We start from the raw sequence: 14,214 nt of genomic DNA on the forward strand, positions 1-14,214 counted from the left end.
ATAAATCGCATATTAGGCGTATCACACATTAACTATTAACTCTGGGTAAAAAACGGAGCAGAATATTCGATACCTGCATGATCTAAAACTTCCTATATTTCACCAAACAGACAACACTTAAAAATCACCACCGAACATTTAGACAAAGTTCAAAAGTACTTTCCCTTAATTCACACTTAAAATTCACTTCAATGTTCTCACACTCTGCACACGATGTTGTATTTTTGCAATCCAACGAATAACTAACTGAGAACTGCTTCGAACCTCAGCCCTTATATAGATGTTCTGCTTTCCTCTGATTGGGTAAAATAAAACCCTTTTTCATTGGAGCCAAATCTGCAAGTCAAGTACCCCATTGGCTAAAATAAAACTATTTACTATTGACTCCAAACAAAAACGGCTAAGATATGTGCTAAATATTTTCTAAGTCCATTTGAGTGTCCAAAATTCATAAAATAGCCCATACCTCGAAAACGGTCAAAATAATCGAAAAAATCTCCCCGTACCTCACCCCTTGCCGTTTTTACACATGAAGAACCGATTGAACCGTGTTTCTATCTTGTACGACAAGGGTGGGCCAAGTTGTGAAAAAAACTTCGGATCTTCATATCTCGAAAACGGTGACAGATAGAGCAAACATCACATATTGAAGCACTGTTTCTCGACTTTCAGAGCGTCATTGCAAGAAATACTCCAAACAAATCGTCTAAGATCATTTTTGGGTGTCCAAAATTCATAAAATGGCCCATATCTCGAAAACGGTCAAAAATATAAAAAAAATAATCGAAAAAATCTCCGCTTTATAATATCCCTTGCCGTTTTTACACATGAAGAACCCATGGAACCATGTTTCAACCTTGTACGAAAAGGGTGGGCCAAGTTGCCAAAAAAATTAGGATCGTCATATCTGGAAAACGGTGAGAGATTAAAATAAAATTTTAACGCCATTCGATTTACGATCATCAAATGTATAATCTACCCACGTTTGGTAAACATCGCCCAACTTTCAACTTTTTTCGAAAATCGTAATTTTTGACTCTGCTTTGTTCTTACAAAAGAACAAGTTTTCAATGTGTTACATTGTCCACCACTTTCTGTTCTCATCTGAGCCCTGCTATGTTATATTAAAATAGTGGTTGAATGAATACACTCCCTTATTATCTGTTATGTTAAAATAGGGGTTGGAAAATAAGCCAGTCTTTTATTAATTCTGCTATGTTTAAATAGGGGTTGGAAAATATGCCATACTCTTTTATTAGCTCTGCTCTGTTATATGTGCTATGTTAAATAGGTGGATGGAGAATTTGTTATCGGCTCTGCTATGTGTTCGTAAAGTGTTCATAAAAGGGAACGAGTACACCCCTGCTATGTTATATAGTCTTATGTGTTATCGATCTGCTATGTGTTCGTAAAGTGCTCATAAAAGGGAACCAATGATATGTACCATGTACGCGGGGTCCGGCACCGACCAATCAGCGCGGCACTCAGCGTCAAGGGGCGTGGCAAAGGGGGCGGGGTCACGTGACCTGCGCCAACCAATCAGCGTTAAGGGTTTGCGCATGCGCAGTAGGAAAAAAACAGCTCCAAGTGACCCCATCCTACTACCGTGCGCATGAGTTTTCTTGCATTAGCCCATTTCCTCCCATTATTTTTCATCTAACACTTTGTTCATTATCATCATCGGCGTCTTCTGCACCTTAGCCTACGCAGCACATAATATAAAATTCGAAGATTAAATTTTCTTTTATTCAAAATATGCAATGCAACAAGACTAATTAAGATATGTAATTATTATACTTGGGAAATATAGCATAGTTGTTGCTTTTCAGGCTTCTTCATTTTCCAGGTGAATATCCTCCAAAACAACTCCTTCGTGACAATTGAGGTGAACTGGTATTGAATTTCAGGATGCAAAGTGCATTAATTGCACATATCTTTAGAAGATCAAAAAATATCACCATGGGGCATTGTATTACCATTCAGTGTTATGGTCACCTGCTCTTACGTGATAAATTGCATAATCATTCTTATCAGCATATACCTCCAACTCCTCCTCTTCCTCCTCAGGCCAATGCAGAACAACATTCTTATATTTTGTTGTCCTCATCTTCTGGCGTTTTGGCATTTTACTTGTTACGAATATAGGCGCGTGGTTGACAATATTCACCCAAATACGCAGCTGTAGAGAGAATTTGTTTCTTTGCAGATGGGAAACACACGTGCACTATTCCCACTATAATAAACATTAATAACCAACCTTCAGCTACTGAAAGGCGCAACTCAGAAATCTGATCTTAATCTGACAGATCTTGAAAATTTGATTGCGATCTGTCAGATAGTTCAAGAGTTATTAACTTACAAAAATCAAAACTTTCAGTCTTATATAAATTGATTTAAATCTATATCCCCTCCTGCTACACCCACGTTGCTCCGTCAAATTTAAGTAATAAAAACGATTCCAGGCCTGAACCTCATCTATGTTGAAAATTTGTGCATGATCGGTCGAGTTGATCAGGAGTTATTAAGTTTTATTTATTTTTACACCCCCCGCCCTTCCCCAGAGTTCTATCTTCAAAGTAGATAGCCTGAAACAAGCCCAGCCATTAAACTCTTACATGTTACAAATTTGATGAATATCGATGGGGCGGTTCGGGAAATTTAGTCAAAAACATAGTGATTTTCAAATATATAGATAGATAGATAGATAGATAGATAGATAGATAGATAGATAGATAGATAGATAGATAGATAGATAGATAGATAGATAGATTAGTAGTGTCGAACCTAGATATTTTTCCATGTGTGTAACGTAAAATTTTAAGGCACTTTCCCCAGCTCTGCCTTTCCAACAAAACGGCGGATGCATAGCATTTACCACTACCAATCCTCTACATTGAGACTTTTCCCAAATAAGGAGTACGTCGATAGAAGGGAAAAGTTTGAAGGTCCGGATCGGGCCAGTGAAAAGAAGAGTCATATTTTTCAGGCTACACAACACTAGCCGACGTGACAGCCAGCATGATCTCGCATCACGTAGTCTATTTTTTAATTTTCAATGGAGACCTGCGTACGTATTTTAATTGCAGAGGACGGTACGTTGTATGTATTAACATTGCAAATGTATGAAAATAATGATATTGAAATTTGAAAGACATTTAGGCCAAATTGAATTCAATAAGTGATTGTATTTCCTTTTTAGGGGCTTTACGTTTTACTTTCGGCAGCTTACCGAACCCTAAACTGTCGCTCGGATCCGGAGCTGTATATCCCTTGCCCCTAGATCTGGCACTGACTATTGGAGATGACTGTCATCTGGACAGAAGGTTATGTTTTAGTTATAAACAATTATACAGCAAGAAACTAATACGTAAATATAATGGTAATAATAACAACTCTCTGATTGTGCGAGCAGTTTACTTTTTTCCCTCAGATAATTTAATAGTGACTGGGCCACACTCAGAACACATACAGAAGAATTAGCACCGCCACACGCGTTCCGGCCTGAAAGAAATACGAGTTGAAACTTCTGAGTAACTTTTGGCTATGGCTATGGGGGTTTTGACCGTTCATGCGTTTGGGAGATTTGTCCATTTGTGTGGGGGTTATGACCGATTGTGTGGGCGATTTGACATTTATTGAGTGTGCTGGTTTTGCCTGTGTGGTTTTTGACCGTTCGTGCGTTTGGGAGATTTGTCCATTTGTGTGGGAGTTATGACCGATCGTGTGGGCGTTTTGACATTTCTTGAGTGTGGGGTTTTTGGCTGTAGGGGTTTTGACCTAGACCCAAATCGACACGTGTTCTTGTTTAAGTGCATACACTTTGTAAGGGTTAAAGGTGCCTGCTGAAATACTATAAAATACGCTATACTGTTTGCGATTGCAGTTGATCTGCCAAATTTGAAAAAAAATCGGAAGGAGACAAGCACTTCTGAAACATGAAAGGCCATATTTTACATATCCTGTAATTACATACAATTTCATTCTCTTTGGTGTACACTTCCCGCCACTCAGCGCCTCGATCCACTCAACAGTTTTCTTCAGCAAAAATACGAAACATGTATTTCCTCATCTTACCTCTACAATATTTGTGAACATTTCATTCAGTTCGGCCCACTTCTTCGTGCCTTTTGGGTCAAATTCCAAAATTTATTACGGGGGCTCTTGCCCACAAAAACCGTTTTCCACAGAAAATTAAAGAAAACCCTATTCGTTTATTTTTGCCTATTGTTCATACACAAAGATTCGTTGCAACTCTTAATCTCTTTTAGACACATCTTATATTCTGTTACTAGCACTTATGATTTTTCCTGATCAATGGTTTGGAAATGTCGGTGCCCCATCCAAACGTTTTCTCCAGGATAACACGAAACTTGTATCCTCATTCTACGTCTGTAATATCTGTGCACAATTTCATTCACGTCCGTTCACTTATTCTTGTCTTTCGATCTTCAACATTCAAAATTTTGGGTGGGTCCTTTTGAACCTATAATCGTTCTCCGCAGAAAAAAACTATTCGTTTATTGTTTTGTGTATTGTAAAAACGTAAAGTTATGTTGCAATTCTTCATGTCCTTTACACACATCTGAAATACTGTACTAGCAATTTTGATATTTCGTGATCAAATGTTTGGAGGTGTCCGTGCCCCACCCAACCGTTTTTTTTAGTAAAATACGAAACCCATATTACCTGATTTTATATCTGCAATATCTGTGTAATTTACTTCGGTTCAGTGGTTCTTGCCTTTCGGGTGTCAACTTTTATGTTAAATCTTTACATTATGCAACTTTTATTCTTGTTTGTGAGATTCTTTATTTCGGGTGAGGAAAGAAATGCTTTCCTCTATTTTCTGTTTCTTGCCATTCATCTTGTTTGTACTGCTTATGTAAGATCATATTGTATCTTTTGATGTCATTTAACTCCGTCACGACAATAAAATTGTCATTCTTAACAATTTGTTTTATTGTCTTACTTACAGTTTGCCACACTGTTATATTTGCTACAAAATTGAGGTTCGGGCCAACGCCTTTCGAATTTGCAACCAACCCAACCGCTGAACTTTTTGGGTTGCCTACTATTGCAGGAAAAAGAGAATGCGAGGTGGAAGTGCACTTTTGGAGTCGTGTACAAAAAATATAAGCCATTATTTATGATTCGGTTGAATGTTTGTACTACCACAAATGCCTGTAGTTTTGTGCTGTAGATTATTTACATTTGAATTCATAAAATTCAAGTAAATGATGGAGAATCTCTATGTGGTAAATAAGATGTCTATTTATATATGAACAAGGAAAAGCACCATATCGCAAAATATATATTCAACAATAAATTTCTCTTTAGATCTAGAAGAAATGCAATCACTGATATTAGTAACACTGTAAAGGATTAACTTTTTCACAGCAGGAAAAATATTTTCTACTTTCCGTTTTCGACTGAAAATCACCCTTATCTGAGAACACTGAGACCAATGCACTGAGACGGAATGCACGCAGATGAATGCACCTGACAATAAATGCAGGTTTTTATTATATGCTTCAAATATATTTTTCCGGTTTAGAAAATGATGCTTTGCAATCCTGACTGATAAATGTTAGTAAATTCAAAGTACAGAGTTGTTGTATGAACATGTAAGGACTTGAACCTACTATTGACTCAGTAATAATTCCGAAATGCAAAGGAGAAAAAAGTTTGCTCGTAAGCATTTCATTTACTTGTAAGTGCAATAAAATAATCCGTTTCAGAGATAGGTGTATATCCCTGATCGTAAATTACTCTTTTTATTTGTGTCCCTTGCTTTCAAAAACACAAATAATATCAGGAAGAACAAGTTCATTTCTTTCCTCTTCAGCAGTGTTGTGGCAGTGGTAGTGAAAGTAGCAGTGGTAAATTATGCAATGACAAAAATATTATATTTGGAGTTTAATATCTCGTAAAGAACCAGAAGGAAAGACTTTAACATCCTTCCTATTGCGGAAGTTGCCAGCTTCATGTGTTCCTGTTGTTTCAAATCGTGCTTGTGTTCAAGACGTTTGAAGATATAGGCCGAATGCTGGCAACTTATCTTTGTGGCTGCCCTGAAACTTGTCGTCAGTTAAGAACATCATTAATGGTCCAAATTTCCCTACCCTGTTGTGTTGAGTATTCAATGGCGAAAGGCATTTTGATTCAATGGAGAATTTGATTATTCTGTTAACAAAAAATAGTAAAATTCCTGCAATACAGAGATTAATTTATAAAATCCACACGAATAATTTGTAACTTTCATTTCCCGTTTAGTTAACCGACGGCTTTAATTTTTTCCTCGTTGATCTCAAGGCTGTAACAGACAAAAGACTCCCAATCTTTGTGCTTGATTCATTTGCGTATGCGCGAATTTCTAAAGAAGAATCATTGTGTTGCAATGAGTGTGAATTAGTAATATCAAATTAGATTTTTTTTGTAAAAAGCAGAATATAATTTTACTGTGATTTTTCTTTGCAATTGACTGAAATGCTTCTATTTCCTCTGAAAAGTGAAGTTTCTTATGATTGCTGTTAAGGATGAATATAACCCTTAAACCTTCATACAGTTCTGCGACTGTTTTGGTTCTCATGATCGTGTTACTATGTCCTTAGTTCTTTCCATCGCACTTGTTTCATAACGATGCATCTAGTAGAGGATAAGCAGGAAAGTGAAGGAAAGCATCAAAACAGATCTTTGCAAACGTTTGCAGCTAGACGATAAAGATAGCATTTGTACTAATGTGTAGGCTGTGTCCACATTATTAGATCCATGACACAAGAAACTGCATTTTTCAAAGATAAACATGATGACAAAAACATACAGATAGTAATTGAAATGTTACAATTACAATCAGGCCTACAAAAAGGCGAGGAAGAATCAGTATCTCAAGAAAGAGGAAGTGGAATAGATTCTGCAATGTCTTTATTGATTGGACCCGAGCATATTGTAGAAAAAAAATATGTTTTTGGGATGAGATAACAGTGTACTTGGTAAATCATCCTATTTGTACATCATAATCACCTATATTATCGTGGAAACCGAATCTTCGCCGTTTCTCTAGCATTTCAAAACTTGCTTCAAAATATGTTATGGTTCCTGCAAGGTCAATTCTCAATCAAAGAGTATTTTCAACTGGTGGTATGATTGTAACCGCTACGAGAAGCTGACTTACATCTAACAATATTGGCAAATTAATCTTCTTAAACAAAAATATGAAAAAGTGGTATCTAAGTTACCTTACACCATTATGCCGTTTTCTAATATGTGTATTTTGTGATGAGTGGGCTATAAATATTACAAATAGGATGGTCGAAATATGTGATATGATATTGTACATATTTTTTAAGCAGTTTGTTGTGCTGTTTGAAGTTCTTTTCTGTTTAGTAGAGGAAACTCTTTGAAACAACAAAATTAAAATGAAATAGAGATCACATCTGTACGTGACTAGTTTATGTCGTTATTTTTTTAAATATGGTGGTATTGGATATAGAATAAATGTCCGTTTCATTAAGTCATTTTGTTACCTTGTTGCAAATACAATTATTTAGTTTCTTCATACTTTGTATGCTAAGATCTCTGTATCAACGTGAGAATTTTATATATACATTAGCTATATGGAAATAATTCACATTGTTCTTTTTGTGTAAATTGTTGATGTATGTAAGTGTTAAATTTGTTGAATATTAAGTATATTACACTTTGTGAACAGAATTTAGAAAATATTTGATTCGAAGAAGTACATTGCATAGTAACTGTGTTTCAATACATTTTCAATTTGACATATTTCTTTTTTCACCAGTTGTGTATTAATAATTCCTTTTATTCGTTTTTGTATCTTTCGCTGTAAAACCTGAACGTTAATCAATGTTTCCTGCATTTATTTTACTTTGTCTAAATTTTAAAATGTAGTGTTTAGTATATTATTTTGTTTGTGTAGGAAAAATGAAAAAGTATTGTCTCTATTCAATATACGTAATGGGGTGAGAGAGGTGGTGAAGGCCTCATTTAAAAAATAGAGATATATCTCAACTTAAAGATACACGCTTTTCTCTGTCACATTAAGGAAAAACAATTTTGGTTGGAGCCTGCATCAAATGATCGTTTGCCAACTTTACTTGAAAGTCATGCTCAAAGTTTTAGAACTGACGTAAATGTTAACATTTTATTGATATCCTGTAATACATTTTTTGTTTGTTATAACACTGTTCCATTGACGTATCTTTGTTTATGAGAATGAGGGAGAAAAGTCTATTCATTAAAATGCGGAATTTTGCACTGTTCAGTGTTAAATCGGTCTCTATTAGCTAGTTTCATTGTGCAATCAACACGATTATACTTTTTATATGTAGTCCGGAACAGGGTTATTTCAGTATATACTTCGTGCGAGAGAGAACCTTTACCGACATAAGTATTTTCACTTTTTAATTCGCAGCTATATTTATATACTGTAATATATATATATATATATATATATATATATATATATATATATATATATATATATATATATACATACATATATATATATATATATATATATATATATATATATATATATATATATATATATATATATATATATTACATCCTCTAATGATTATGAAACCAAACACTATCCGAAGCTTTCTTGCACCCACTGGAAAACGTGAAGTATATTAATATTTATTTGCACATATTGTTAAAGTAGACTATTCCCATAATGCCCACCGACTTCGAATTTACAAAATTTGAGAAATAAATTTCACATTTTACTTTGTAGTCAATTTGAAGACATTTAGTTATACAACCATTAAGAAACCCATATACATCATATTACGAATCAATTATCACGATGGACGATTGCGAATTTTTAAATTCTGCTTTTTGCAATAAATAAGTAGAGTGATTCCTCTCGAGGAAGTTCCTTAATTCAGGTCATTCGCCAACTTCAAGAGGTAGAAATGGGACATTTTCGATTTTAACGTTGATCATTGTAGAGCGGAAGTGGTAATAAATAGTAAGAAGCAGTTTTCGGCAATCGATAAAGGGTATCAAGGATAACTTTCAGCTTCATCCTTAACATCCTGGTAAAATCGGAAGAGATATAAATTAACCTAACTATGGCTTCTGGCTTCAAATCAATCTAGATAGTGAGATAGGAAGAAGCTTTTTAGGAATTAATATAGCGTTGTGGGAATAAATATCGTATTCTCTCTTAAACTTTTAATCAAGTCGAAAGTAGCAAAACTCAACTACTTTCCATTTTATTGTTGATTACAACAGATTAAAACGATACTAAATAGCGAGAAGAGGTTTTCTGAAATCAATTAAGTTTCCCAAGAATGTTCTATCTCGACTCTAATCTTTCTACTAAAACTTGAAGTGGTAGAAATAAATCGCTTCCGGTTATAACATTCAGCGTTATAGAATGGATAGCGAGAAGGATTTTTTAGATTATTCATTAAGTGCTCCAAGAGTATATTCCATCTCGCCAGTAATCCCTCTACTCAAATCGAAAGTGAAATAAATATACTAGAGCTTCTGGTTCCCAAACCACTACACAAAATATAACATGATTCTCTTTGAGATTTTATTATTTCGAACGATAACATTTGAAACGATGCGAATTTTCTATTTTTTTTGCACTAAGTAGATAGTGTCATTTTCTCGAGAGTTCATTAATAAAGGTGATTCGACAAACAAAATGGTAGAAATGATATATTTCAGGTTTTAACGTTGAACAATTTAAAACACAAACGGTAATGGATAGCAAAAAGCGGTTCTCGGCAATCGATTATACGTTTCAAGGGAATCACTTGTTTCGATCCTTTAAATTATCGTTTCAATACTCAAAAGAGACAATTACAGAAACTACTTAAGTGTCAATGTTGTCTACTGAAAGAAATTATTTTAATTTAGACAGTAACTGGTTTATTGGCTATTGTATTACAGGTAGTATAGTGAGTTACAGTAAGTTATCCCCTCACGGGATACCGACTTTGCTACCCAAATCCACAGTTCATAAATCAGAGAGAGGATAGAGAAAATGACTTACACTGCAGGTTTCAGTCTCATACTCCAGGAAGGTCAGCTCTTCATTCACTTTGTCGAGAAGATTCACTGCGAAGAACGGCGATGAGAGTGAGTGTGAGAGTTCCCCGCTGCTCCCACCCACCTTTTTATTTGGAATTTTATCTTTGTTTTTTCGTTTTATCTAGTTACTAAAACACTTTAATAATCATTTATTTGAAGGTTGGGTGTTAGCATGCGGGGTCAGGTTTTATTCGGTTGCATACTGGTTTCCGTCGTTTTCAGTCATTTCCATATCTTGAACTGTTTTTAATGCTTAAAGATAACAAAGAAACAGATTTTTTGTTTGTCCTTCCTGGCGGGTACGTGACAGTCCCCCACCAGGATCGCACCAACAGTCAACGTGGTCATCGTGACATTTTATTTCATAATGTTTTTTTTTTGTCCTTCCTGGGTACAAGGAAAAATGCCACTGTATATACACTGCCACGCACAAAAAAGAAAAAACACAAAAAAAACACTGAGATCACTGAAAGGACGTCTATGAGCGTGGGCGGTAGCAAAATGGGTACCAAGGGAGGGGATAGAGCAGAGCGTTGTTGACAGCGTGGTATGGTCCATTGGCCAGCGGGTAGAGCACCTGTATCAGTAGATGTCGGAGCAGGAACAGTTGGAATCTGGATCCGGAGCGCAGAAGACGGTGCCAGATGTCGGATCAGGAACATGCGCCGTTGTGGATCGCCAGATGTCGGAGCAGGAACATACGCCGTTGTGGACCGCCAGATGTCGGATCAGAAACATGCGCTGATGTGGATCGCCAGATGTCGTATCAGGAACATGCGCCGGTGTGGATCGTCAGATGTCGGATCAGGAACATGCGCCGGTCCCCTCTGGAGTATGCCTTGGGAACTGAATGGTCGTTGCGGGCAAGGGTTAGGAAGGAAACAGGATGAAACGCAATATCATAATAGAGAAATGTTTTAAATAATTGTTGCTCAGAAGGGAGAAAGAAAAAAATCTTAGTCTAGTATATTTCATGCTTCTCTTTTTCTCTCGTTGCTCTTGTGTTTGGGGAGAGGGGAACGGGAGGGAGTTGACAGTTGCAGGAAAAAAGGTAAAAGAGGTATAAAGGGGATGGTCGAAAAGAAATTGAAATAAAGGAGGCCAATGTTACGTAATATGCCAATCAGACAGCGCGCAAGGGTTATACAATATTTTCAAAAAGCGGATCTGCCAGAGGAAATGAAAGCGGGGCCGATAAGGAAGTAAGGTGGGTGGGGGGTTCTCGTGGAGTTGGAAGACGAGAGTTGGTGGTGAGCAGCAGGGAATAGAAACGGCGGGTGAAATACAATTTACAGCAGAACCCAAAGGCTAGTATAAGAAGTAACATGGTTAACGGTGTAAAGACGATGAGTACAAGGTCGGTGTATTGTAAGGTCATGACGGGGCAGATGCCTTGTGTAAGGAAGACGAACGCCGTATAAAAGCTGAAAAAAAGAAAGGGCAAGAATCAGAAATCTGATGTTGGAGCTGTAAGCGGAAGGTTTTCGTGGTGGGGTTGGTCTGAGTGATGGGCAAACCGTTGAAGGCGGCGATATACAAGAAAAATGGAGATGGAATTGGCTAAACATAAGATGAATTGGAAAGATAGGAGGGAACTATGTATGGGGAATGCATATTCTTCGGGAATCCAACTCGCCCAACTAGGAGGGTTGTAAGTGTGAAGAGTGGGTGAAACGGGGGAAATTTGCTTGCTGAAATTAAGGGAATGTTGGTAAAATTAGGATAAAAGGGAAACAAGCGATCAGCGGGAAGGGTAAATAAGGTATGATTAACTGATAGCATATGGTGTAATAAAATGAGTCGTGGGTTGGTAATACTATGGACACAAAGGGAAGGACGTTGGATTAAAACTGTAGTGGATGTCGACAGCGAATGATCACAAGGTATGGAGACCCTGATGGTGCTAGTGTCCTGTGTGAGTAATGGTTGCTGGGTACCATTCGGGGATACGAGAAAAAGTGGAGAAGGGGGGTTGGTTAAGATAAACTCTTTGCCAGATAGCTGTAGGATAGAGAAAGTGTGGTCCTGGGTACAAGAAAAATTGCAGACGTCATGAAAGAGTCCGGTTACCGTGGGGAAACGTAAATGATGTAGGCACTTGGTGAGCTGTGAATTTCGGTTCGAAATTACCGGGATTTGACATAGAAATGGCCGAGTGGAAACAACACAGGAAGGCAAATCTGTTTTGTAAAGGGGTATGGTATGCGTAGCATTAAAGAGGACAAGATCGGTGGGTAAAGCAAGCGAACAGGTTTCATTTCATGTAGCGACCGGGTAAGTCCTAATACGGAATAAAGTAAAAGAAGAAGATAGGGGCAAAACCGGAATACGTATTTGCAAATTGACTTTGTCTGGAGTAACATGGCAATGGGTGAGCGGCATTGAGTGTATTAAATGAGGTGAAAAATATGGCGATATTTTGAGATTTTTTGTGGACAAGCGAGTGTTGAGTTTAGCGAGATCATTTAGTAAGGTATTGATGGGTAAGAGAGTAGTAGGAAGGAAATTTCGATTACATTTTTCGTAAATATTGTTGAATATATCTAGGTGAAAAATTTCGCTTAACTTATGTAGTAGAAGGGTATCAATCTGAAAGAATAATTGTATAAACGATAGGAGGTGTTGTCGATTACTCGATAGTTGAGCCGTAAGGTTTTGTTCATCGTCAATAATTCGACGGAAAGCGGTTTGAATTTGTGAAAAACCAAGCCGTGTTTCATTGGCGAGGCGAGAAAGGGAATATGAGAAATTATATAAGTGTGAATGAACCCCTATTTGTTCCTGCTCTAGAAGTTGTAAGTGTGTTTTAAGTTCATGTTCATTCGTAATAAAACTCGAGATCTGAGATTCTGTAGCCCTTCCTGTAAGCCAGTTCAAAAAATTACCTAAGAACGGTAGAAGGGCACGTGTAGTGCGCGTTTTTGGACCGACAGTAGCGAATTTGGTTGCGTAGGTTGCTTGAAAGATATCAGAGGTAAAATTGTTGACAGAATGTAAAAATTCTGTTAATGTAGTACAGAATCTTGATCCATTGTCCGGGTTACATGGGACAGTAATGTCAGTGAGGTCAAACGAAGGTAGGGTGAAGGAATAAACCAAAGGTATCATATGAGTGTGGGGAATGGCATGTTCAATCTTGGTATAATCTGCGCCAATCGATAATTCAACATGGCTGGGTGTCAAATCTAAAGCGTGAATACAGAAAAGCCAAGTCGTTATGAAGGCTATGAAAAAAAAAAGAAAAAAAACTGTGAGATGCGCGGGACTGTTTATTTATATAATAATAAATATGTTTATTTATTTTTGCATTAGAGAGGAAAGAAAAAAAACATGTACACAGGGCTCTATCCCCATGGAAACCCGTATGAGATACGTATGTCATAATTCGCGGTCAGCAATTTACCATGTATATTATTTCATATTATGAGTGGCTGTCTAAAATGTGAGTATCTGAGAAAAAGAAACTACAGAAATTGTTGGAAGGTCTTGTCTAAATAAAGAAAAGCTTGCTTCATAGAACAAAAAAAAACGTTGTTATTCACTATTGCCAAGGTGCTGTCCGTGAAAAGAGAATGTAAAGAATTTGCTAGTTTGCAGTGGAAATACGTGGAAAATAGCTGCAGGGAATATAGACTGCGAGTGGAAGTATGTCCTAGTTGCTTACTAAATCAATATCGACCTTGTGTTGGTGCCTGAAACTATGAGATGAATATATTTAAAGTGAAGTTCGGAGTGGCAAATCAAAGGTGACATCGATAATTGTCACCAATTATCGATACGGGGCGTGTAGCCGCTGTTTTTCGCGTAATGCGGTGAATCGTGTAACAATTGTTCCGTGTCTTGAACCAAATGAAGAATGGCTGAGGGTAAGTACTTTGCTTTTGTTTTTTATTTTCTTTCTTTTTTCTTTTTTTCTTTTTGTTATATAATTATTTGCCTAGTATGGCCAGAAAATGAAAGGAGGTATTAATATGTACTGTATATTTGATTAGCATACCAAATGTTCCTATATACGACTGAATGATTCCTGGCTGTTATGACCGAACGCGCCAAAGCGAGAAACTGAAATCTGATATGGGATTTGTGACAAAGAGCACCACTATAGAGTGATTGAGGGAGCTATGAAAGGGAACGGGTGGGCAC

The sequence above is a fragment of the Thermobia domestica genome, chromosome 4 (assembly GCF_964235325.1).
Source record: "Thermobia domestica chromosome 4, izTheDome1.hap1.1, whole genome shotgun sequence".
Taxonomy (NCBI): domain Eukaryota; kingdom Metazoa; phylum Arthropoda; class Insecta; order Zygentoma; family Lepismatidae; genus Thermobia; species Thermobia domestica.